Here is an 11069-nt window from a genome sequence, read left to right on the forward strand (position 1 = left end):
GCCTTTTGTCGGTCCAGCCATAAGCCATGAGTGTGTAGCCACTTTCTTTCCAAGTGGCTCGGTGGCTTTCAATAAGTAGTTGACACTCTTTTCTATAATCAGTTAACAGGTCAACCCTTAACTCCTCAAATGAAGGACCTTTAAAACCTGGGCCAATTGCAACAATTGCATCTAAAGCAAGCAAAAAATATGGACAATTTACAGCATTAAATGAAATGCAATTCATATATAACCACTTTGCAATGGCTAATTTAGCTTTATACTGAGCTTCTTTAGATGACCACACACTCTTTAGCCCTGGTTGGGAGCCAGAAGTTGACCTTGGGGCAAAATAATTATCAACCCTGCTCTTTTTTCTTTTTTTATAACAACACTGCTAGAACCTGCCTTCTTAGCTTGCTTACTTGGCTCTAGATTTGGAGCAATTACTTCACATTCTGAGTTATCAACAAACTCTTCAAGCATGTCTGGATCATTAAGCTTCGTCTTATTTGCCAATGACACTTCTTTTAGAGATTGAACTATTCTATGGCGAACATCATGTGGAACCTTCTTACAAGAAATTATATTTCCTGAAACACCTGCAAGATGCTGCTTCATCCTATTGATCCCACCTCCTCTAAATGATGAGGAGCAATGAAGGCAAGTATACACACAGGTTCTTCCCTCTTTTTTAAAAGCAAAATGCTCCCATGCAGGATCACTTTTCCCCCGAAGAGATGGTGTAGATGATACTTGAATCCCAGAGGCATCATTACTATTCGAACCAATAGCAATTTGTGGGGTGCTATTACTATTTGGAGTTGAGCCAGAGGGAGTATCAACAACAGGAGTAGGATCAGGATTATTAACTTGCACATTAGGCTCAGTGGCAAGAGTGGGAGGTTCCAAATCCATAAAAAACAACTAAGCTTAATCAAAATATAATCAAAATTATTAAATCAGCAATCAGTAATCAGCACCAGACGTTCAGATTCACAACCAATTATTTCTTAAACTATCATTTGATTAAGCTTTAAGAATAAGAGCTCTAACCTGTTAATGAAGATTGAAGATGGCAGAAGAGGCTGGAAATGGACTTGATCAGACTAGAAAATGCTGAAATGAGAGGTCAGTCGAGAGGCCCGAGACTAAAGAAAATGCGACGAACAGAAGAGAGGGAGGAACGCGAACAAGATGACTAGATGAGAGCTCGCGAGGTTTACCGGACTGATTCTGCGGAAGCTAGAAATAGCAACCCAAAAATCCAGCACAAAATCACAGCACCCAAAATGCATAACCCAAGCGATGAACTGGACGAAGGTGAGGTAGTAAAGAACAGGGGAAGAACAGAGATGAATCGATAATAAGGAAGCTCAGAAATGGCGTGAGCTATGGTGGTCTACGGCGAGAACAAAAATGGATGAAGAAATGTAGAAGAAATGGGCAACGGTGAGTGGCGCTGGTGGAAATTTCTTGATGGCAATGAACCAGTCCTCACAAAGATGAATGGAGGCTTGGGTGGAGTGAACGAGAAATTAGAGGAAGTGAGAATGGCTAAAAGATGATGGAAGCTCGAGTTTAGGTGAGGAAGGATGATGACGCCGTAGCAGAAATGGAAGGTGACGGCAGAGGATTGTGGAGGAATGATGAAGACGATGAAGGCTAGGGTATGAGTGAGGAAGACTGTAGAGGAATGCCGGACTGAGTTTGAAACGAAAAAATGGTCAAACTAGGAAGGAGAAAAAACAAAATACTGGACCGCAGAAATGACGCTGTTTTGTGAAACTAGGAAGGAGAAAAAAAAACTGGACTGCCTGAACCGCCGGTTCTCCCGGTTCAGTTCGATTTAAAGTCGGTTCAGGCAATTCCTATCCGGTTTTCCCTCCCCCTGGTTCTGCATTATCTCTGGACCGGATACCAGGTCGGTTCTTGGTCGAACCGGTCGAACCGACCGATCCGGTCCGGTTTTAATAACCATGCTTATCATTACTCTTTGATTCCCTCACGTGCCCATCAAGCAAAGTACGTGTGAAATTTTGAATTGCATTCCCTGAGTCTCATTTAGAAAAGTTTGAAAGGGGCGGGTAATAAATAATGAATAAATGCGTACAATAAAAGGTGGCTTTGACTATTTGACTTTGACCACAGAGAAAGAGCGTCGATGAAAAGTCACGCTTTCCTTCGCTGTTCCTCCTTGATGGACCGAGTGGGCACACCCCATAAAAAGGGCCAACCCCTCATCTTTGTTGCTCAACTTCTCAGTGGAGGCCTACTCGATTTTCCTCTCACACCGATCCACCGGATTCACCCCAACACTACTCCACACTGTTCAATTTTCGAAGGTACGCTGACTTTTCAATTAAGTTTTGGTCTCCAGGATTTGATTTTCTTGATAAAGTTTGGGATTTGGCATTTCGTTGTCTTTTTTCAGATAAGTTTGAGGGATTTATTTCGACAGTTTCTTATGTTCGTTTCTCAGTCGATCTTTGAAGGTTATTATTATTTTTTTACTGTTTTTCCCTGGTCTCTCTTTTGTCTCCTGTTTCTTGCGCTCGAAACTGTTACATAAGGTAGGTCTAAAGACCAAGTCATCGGCAGGGATTGTTACTTATTTTGCGGGTTTGTTGTGAAAGAACTCGTTCAGCAAATGCTAGCAGTACATCCTCAGAGATTCAGAAACCTAGCTTTAGTTAGATATATCGTGGAGAGATTTGTTTCCAACTTTGGTCTCTCAGGGGTTTTTATATATATATATATATATATATTTTCCTTGTAAGAAAACGAGGCATCTAATAAAAGGGTTTATCAAGTTTATCCTGTCTTATGATGCAGAACCTGGGCATGTGTAGTGGTTCGAAAAGTAAGCTTTCTCCCTTGAACGGCACCATGGAAAGCGAGTCTCAAAAGCGGAGCTTCTGCGGTTCTTCGGTTTTGCTTGAACTCTCGGCATCCGATGATCTTGAAGCTTTCAGAAAAGAAGTGGAAGAGAAGGGCTGCGATATCAACGTGCCAAGCTTTTGGTATAGTAGAAGAATTGGGTTAAAGAGGATAGGGTGGGAGAAGAGGACGGCCCTCATGATTGCATCTTTATTTGGAAGTACAAGAGTGCTGAAGTACATAATTGAGACTGGCAGGGTTGAAGTGAACAAAACCTGTGGTTCCAATAGGGCCTCTGCTCTCCATTGTACTGCTGTTGGCGGCTCTCACTCGTCAATCAAGATTGTTCAGCTCTTGCTTGATGCCGGTGCCGATGCTGATTGCATTGATGCTAGTGGAAATAAGCCTGTCAACCTGATTGCCCCTGCCTTCAATGCCTTCTCCAACGCAAGAAGAAAGGCCATATAGTTGTTGCTCAGTGGCGGGGAAGGAGATCAAATCATTAATCAGTTGATGGAGCAACATAAAATTGCAGTGCCTATTATCTCCTCAAAAGAAGGAACTGCAAAAAAAGAATATCCTGTTGATGTATCATTGCCTGACAAAAACAGCAATGTATATAGAATGAACGAGTTTAGGATGTACAGTTTTAAGGTGAAGCCATGTTCGAGGGCTTACTTACATGATTGGACCGAGTGTCCGTTTGTTCATCCTGGGGAGAATGCCAGGAGGAGGGACCCACGTAAGTACCCTTACAGCTGCGTTCCATGCCCTGAGTTTCGCAAGGGCACCTGCCAGAAGGGAGATGCTTGTGAGTATGCGCATGGTGTTTTTGAGTCCTGGCTCCACCCTACTCAATACCGGACAAAGCTTTGTAAGGAGGAGATTGGATGTACCAGGAAAGTTTGTTTCTTTGCCCACAAACCTGAAGAGTTGCGCCAAGTGTATGCTTCTACTGGCTCTGCTGTGCCTTCTCCAAAGTCCTTGGCTAGTGTACTTGCTATGACATCAAGTCCATTGTCTCTTAGCTCCTCATCTTTGCCAATGCCAACTGTTTCAACTCCTCCTATGTCTCCCATTGCAGCTTCCTCACCTCCTAAGAGTGGAAGCTTATGGCCAAACAAAAGAAACGCCACCCCCCTTTATTGCAGCTCCCTGGCAGTCGGCTGAAAGCTACCTTGAGTGTTAGGGATTTGGATCTAGATATAGAACTGCTTGGACCAGAAAGTCCTGCAAACTAACAGTAGCAAAAATTGATAGAAGAGTTGGCTCGAATCTCCTCCCTGCCCCTACGAAACAAAGACTTCAGCAAGATCGGTGATCTGAACCCAACCAACCTTGATGACCTTCTAGGATCTCTCGATCATTTTGTATCACCTCAATTACATGGACTTTCAGCATAACCCTCATCGTCTAGCCAATTGCACTCTCCAAGTGGGCTTCAAATGCGCCAAAACATGAACCACCTTCTCGCAAGCTATCCAACCAACCTGCCTTCCTCTCAAGTGAGGAAAACCTCTGCATTTGGGTTTGACTCGTCAGCTGCTATGGCAGCAGCCGTGATGAATTCCAGGTCAGCTGCCTTTGCCAAGAGAAGCCAAAGTTTTATCGATTGTGGTGAATCAGCGAGTCACCATCTTAGACTATCTTCGCCTTCCCACCCCTCCTGTAGGGCGTCATCCACTCTTTCAAATTGGAGTTCACCTGATGGAAAATTGGACTGGGGCATGAATAATGGACATCAGCTGCACATGCTGAAGAAATCTGCTTCATTTGGGTTTTGGAATGAGGGGGTGTCTGCAATGTCCATGACTCCATTGGAACACGGTGAACCAGATATCTCATGGTTTCATTCGTTGGCTAAAGATGTTCCCTCTAAGGAGTTGTGTTGCTGAGAAGAAGCAGAATGATCTGAGTAAAGATGCTTCCAGTTTTGGGGAAGCACGTGTACATAGAACCGGAGCAGATGGTGGCTTAAACAAGCGTTGCCGTGCTAATTGCTCTTGATTATTTTGATCGAGTTTTATTTATTTTTTATTTTATTTATGTATTTTGAACAATAGCTACTATTCAATGTTGCATGGATGGAGGATGAAGAAAAATGTTGCCAGAAGTAGCAGAGTTTGGTTAGCCCAGAGTTTGATTTAGAGTACCTACTTTTTATGGGTCAAGAGTTGGAGAAACATTCAATATAGATGGTAGCAAGGATATTTTTTTTAAATATATTTTTCATTAAATTCTGTTAATATATGGGTTATAAATCATTCAATTTGTAGCATGCTTATATTTATGTTACTATATGGGTTATAAGTTCTAGTTAAATACTGGTAGATTAAATGATTCATAATTCAGGATCATGCAACATTTTTCATTTTATGAGTGGTGGGTGGCTTTGTTGCTTGCTTGAAAATCATGAGGGCACAGATAACCGTTAGAGTACTAAATTCCATGCATGCCATGTACAAATAGACTAAGAAGGACTGAAAAAAGAAAACGATAACACAATCTGTATGTGCTTCAAGGTCGCATTGAAAATTTCTTGTGGATTCTTGAACATAGGGTAGACAAAATCAACATGCAATTGGTAAAAAAGAAGGGCGCCACTTCTGATGAATAAATGACGAAAGAGCAATCGGTGTGTTGAGTCTACACTTCCGTAAAAATTGCCCTGTCTTGGCCTTGGGTTTGAAATAGAAGCGCTCGTCTTTGACTTTGAATAAGGAAAAGTCGTGCACTCTCTTTTTAGGTTTTAACTTGCTTCCAAATACTAATGATTAAATATTTAAACTCGAAATTGAAATTTAAGATATTATTTACTTGGAAAAATATAATTTTAAGTTTTTATATTTTGTTTGAGTTTTATTATAGATCCTTATACTTTTCTTTTTCTATATTTTAGGTCTTTATACTTTCATTTTTTTTATATTTTAAGTTTTTGAGAATATTTAAAAATAAAAGTGTAAGAATTTAAAATAAAAAAATAAAAACTTATAATAAAATTTGAATACAGAATTTAAAATTATATTGTTTCCATTTACTTTGCATAAAGAAAAAGCCTGTCCGGGTATGAACAAGTCAATAATGTCATTTCAAATTCAAGTTCCGATTGAATTAGTAGAGAGAGAAGTTATTGTGAAAAGTAGCTGCAGGAGTAGAATAAAACGTGCATCAATTGAAAATTCAGGAGGCAACCAAACAATTTAATATTTTGTCAATTTCAGTATAAACAACTTGATTGATGAAACAATCCCATGGGAAAATGAGATGTGAAGGCAAATATTATCTAATCAATCTCTTCGTTCTCTCATTATTGTGGAAAACAATTTTTATAGCCCTGAAGAAAATTGTAAACTAGGATAGTCTTTGTTTTAACAGATTATGACTGGTTTTAACAGTCTACACTTTGAGGAGTTCACAACACAATGATACTAACGACGATGGAGCACACAGCAGGTGTGTTTTCTCTGATTTTGAATAATATGTACTCTTGTTATTCAACGGTCCAACTATTGGAAGTATTTTTTACCATTTGAGCTTTGTTTTCGTTTTCTTACCGACTCCATCAAGAAAACGATGTAGACATTATTATGATTCTTTAAAAAACTTGTATGTTAACATTCCTCACACTCTGGGTCTGGCATTGCAATTTTATTTCCCAACTAATTGTCTGCCCGCACTGTGCAATGCCTCCTCTAAAGTGAATCATTCCCATTACGATACACAAGGGGTTTAATTTTTCTAGTTTTTAAAAGGAAAGGAACATATAATAGCTCACCCTTTATTACAGCATAAGTTATGATCCTTTTGCGCTAGAGAATATGTTCCCGCTCATAATATATTTTTACATGACTGAAAAGCATATAAATAAACAAAACCTTGGGGCCGGAAAAGAAGCGACCTGATGACAATGAAAATGGCGGTTCATTTCCTATAATGTTTTGGAAAGTCTCTAACCTGAAGGTTTGATAATTTGTGAATAATATGTAATCTATTCAAACAAGGTTCAGGGAAAAAAGGTCAAACGTTTGAAAAAAAATGGAGGTGGGTGGAGACATGAGTATGAAACATTTAGTGTTGTTAGTGGGGGCTGATGTCATGGTGGTACCTGCTCCATCCTTTTTCTTTCATTCGAGTCCTTGTTTGTCGTTCAAGTTATTTTTTCTTGTGGAGGTTGTTCACTGTTTTCCCAAGCCCACGTTTCTCCTCTGCCAGTGATGCTGCCATCTATCTACCATCATGTCTTAATTTGCCAAATTCAGATAATTTGTATTATCACTTCTTCTTGGTTTGTAAAACATAATGTTCTAATGCACGGAGTCCGAGAAATAAGTACTACTGCTTATACTCATATAGCTCTCATACGGAAATACGATGTATTTTGTTGAGAGTGTTTATGCTTCATACATGTATATAGGATTGAGTTGCCTTGGCTTGGAAAAAAAGCCGCGCTCTCTTCCTTCTCGAATCTGAGGGCCAAATAGGAAGAGAAGTGGGCGAGTGAATAATTACAAGATTCCAGTGTACTCAACAGTTTCGAAAGCAACAGAGCAAGAAAAAAGATTCCTTACCTTTTACTTTTCTCTAACATAAAGTTGCCAATAATTTCGTGTTTGCTGTTAATTAATTAGGATTTACCAACCGTGGTTTAGGTAGCTTGTACCAATATACAATGTCAAATACCAACTGGTTTGAATGAGCTGAGCATTCAGGCCAAAAAAAGAATGAGCTGAGTAAGACTGAGAGTTCAAAAATCCTCGTGACGCTAGCTGCTTAATTAAAACAAGATAGGCAAGGAGCTGCTTCAGAGATATATAACATACCTGATCGGTCAATCGATGTGGTAATAAAACCCTAGAGTATTTCAGGAATTGTGCTCAAGGTAGCGATTATAAAAGCAATTTGTTTAAAGGGGATTAATTAAAAGTGAGATAAACAAATGCAATAATTAAACGATGATCCAACTAGTCAACGAATGCCAAGGATTGAATTTTACTTATTGGGACTCTTCTACTCTTACCCAAATAAGATTCCTGAACAATCTAAGCGATCAATGCTACTAAATCATCTTAACTAGCTCTCAATAAATTAAGGTGTGCATGATTATAGCAAAATAACTCTTGCTAAATCCTGAAACTTTTAATTAAAACTATTAAGCTACGATGAAGTAGCCATAAATACTTAGATTATCTCCAATTCAATTATTTATGTCTATTCTTTTAAGCCTGAATCCACTTACTCCTTACGATGCATGAAGCAAACTCACAAATAGAAAGTTTGGTGGGCAGCCAAACATTCTGCAATGAAAGTAAAGAGAATAGATAAATATTGCATTAAACCATAAAAACAAGTCTTTCAACAGTAACAGAAATAAGAAACAAAGCAAGTAAAGAGTAAGTTAATCTCAATCAAGCTACTACACCCTACCTTGACATAGGATTTAGAAACACATAATCATAATAAAATCAACAAATCCCAGAAGCAAAAACGACATCAAATGAAAAATAAAGAAAGGGGAATAGAAAAGCAATTCCTAGATCAGAACTATCGTACCCTTGCTCCGTCTCCCACAGACTTGGGGTGTCTCCACTTTTCAATTCTCCATTTCTCCTCCATTTCTCTGAAACAACACCGTTTTGACTGTAAAAAAATTAAAAGAAAAATTGAAAGCAACTAAGCATGCTCACCCAAACCTGACTTCTCTCCTCTCACCACTTCTTGCACACTGTTTAAAATATTTGAATAATTTTAATTTTATATCAGATGGTTCAAATTTAATATTTAAATTTTTTATAATTTAATATTAAACTACATTGTTCAAAATATATTTAAATAGTTAATTTATAAAAATTATAAAAAAATTAATATTAAATTAGACCATCCATATTAAATTTAAACAGTCTAAATTAATAATGAAACATATTATTAATTTTTTTATAATTTTAATAAATATAAAAAAAATAAATATTTTATAGATGATATGTTTAAAATATTTTAAACAGTTTGCAGGAAATGGTTGGAGGAGGGAAGTCGGGTCTGAACGAGGGTGCTTAGTTGCTTTCAATTTTTTTTAATTTTTCTTGCAGTCAAAATGGTGCTGAATTAGAGAAATGGAGAGTTGGGAAGTAAAGACACCCCAAGTCCGTCTCCCGCAGTCTCTTGCTCCAATGAATGATTAGATACCTCCTCAAAAACCTAGCTCTCCTTTTTAAGTGTTTCCCTCGGCTCCTCCTAAAAATCTCTCTCCAATGAATGATTTGTCCCAATTTTGCTTTGGAGTTTTAAAAGAGCTCTGCCACGTGTTTCCATCTTGAACACAAGGATGGTTGTGGCCTTCACAATCTGTACCGCATACGGTTGCGAAAGAAACACTCCCTTTTGCCCACGACCTTCATCTGTGGGCATGCAAAAAGGTTCCTTCGTCTCTCAACCACGAACGGTTGAGACTCGTGTTATTCATAGTTGCGGATGGTTTCACATAGGGAGTTCAACTTGCTCTCGGACTCTTTAGCCACTGACGGTGGAGATTTCTTCTTCACCTTCAAAATGGTGGAAGATTTGGTATAAAAGCTCCTTAGCTCTTCTAGGGGTTTCATCCGTGAATGATGGTGATTTCTTCAAGGTCATCTGCGGATGGTAGAGGACGTTTGGGCTGCTTTGCATTCTCAGCCCCCTTTACTCCAATTGTGCTTGATTTTCCCTCATTTTAGCTTCTCTTTTCTTGATCACCACATATGAGCCACAAGTGACTCATCATACCATTAATGTAAAAAAAAAAAACAAAAAGAAAAAGGAATCATGAAATAATGATAGAAGGGTGGGACGATAAAACAAGGACGCCCCTGTTTTGCTTGCTCCTTCTCAAATTTCAATTATTGCGATAAAAATTTCGGATGTTTAATCGGTAATTGGGTAGTAGGTCGTTTTCATTCGAACACCTTTTTGTCCAAACCAAAAGCAAAAAATATTTCATGTAAATTATTGATCAATTTTTCAAATAAATTGAGTAATGATTCAATCGTTGACATGATAACACTCATCCATTTTTAGTTGTTTTCAGGCCAACATAAAATATTAGTTTATTTTACGTCAATTCGCTGGCTCGTACTTGATTTCTCGTTTCTTTATGAAAATGAATGTTCATTTCTAGCCTTCAATATCTGATGGAATTTACAGAGATAATTTGCACGCGTCTTATATTAATTTTTTTGAACCTGAACACGTCTTTTATTAATTAGCATAGAGTAAAACGACACATAATTAATAAACAGTGTATAATTCATGTTTTACTTATTTTTCCGAGTTGATTTATGCCGCCTTATAGGTATGAGACTCGCAAAGTTAAATTGATAGTTAAAATATTGAATCCCTAATTTGCTTTATATATAGTAAAAATGACACTTCAAAACCTTGTAAAAATATTAACAGTCAAAGACATCGATTTGACAATGACAACCGAGACTCCGTTGGAAACTGTTTTTTACTTTTAGTATTTTTCTTATAGGCGCTATAAGCTAAGTTGCCAGAATTTATATGATAGAAATTATAATAGCAATGATATAGCACCAAAATTCCTTTACGTCCATGTTGCAAAATATTACATGTTACTTATAGTACTCTATAGTGACTAATTTGTACTCTATCAAATCTCATTTATTGGACAAAGAGAGAAGCATTTTTTTAATATTATTAAAAAATATATTATTAAATTTATTAAAATATATTATTAAATTTTAAGTTAAAATTTATTATTAATATGTATATTTAATGGGGATAAAGTTAAAATATGTATTATTAAAATATATTATTAAAATATGTATATTCAATGGAGATGAAGTTAAAAACTTATTAAATTTTAAGATAAAGTTAATAAATTTTAAATTTTTTTAATATTAATAAAATATGTTAAAAGTGATTTATAAATAGAATCATAAAAATACACTGAAAATTTATCATCACAATATTTGATTCATGAGTAGCTAGGGTTCGGTATAAATGCTGTTCGAAATTAATGATCAAGTATTTTATTATCATTAGTTGCTCTTTACATTTTTTTCCCCACAGACAAGTCAAAGTGAATGAACAATATGATTTAATCATCTGGAGATGATGTCTAGTTGGCAGCTGGATCCGTGAGAAGAGTGAACTTTCTGGAGATGATGACGACAGTCATTTTTCAAATGCTATTGGCTAGCAGCGTTTCTTATTCACAG

At 37.3% G+C, this 11069-nt stretch overlaps 1 pseudogene; it reads left to right on the forward strand.

Annotated features, from left to right (window-relative positions):
* The first annotated feature begins 2823 nt into the window (after positions 1 to 2823).
* LOC129294241 (zinc finger CCCH domain-containing protein 29-like) lies at positions 2824 to 4837 on the forward strand (annotated as a pseudogene).
* Positions 4838 to 11069: the final 6232 nt, after the last annotated feature.

This window comes from Prosopis cineraria, unplaced genomic scaffold (assembly GCF_029017545.1).
Source record: "Prosopis cineraria cultivar Desert tree isolate PC_DT_omini unplaced genomic scaffold, ASM2901754v1 PC15, whole genome shotgun sequence".
Classification (NCBI taxonomy): domain Eukaryota; kingdom Viridiplantae; phylum Streptophyta; class Magnoliopsida; order Fabales; family Fabaceae; genus Prosopis; species Prosopis cineraria.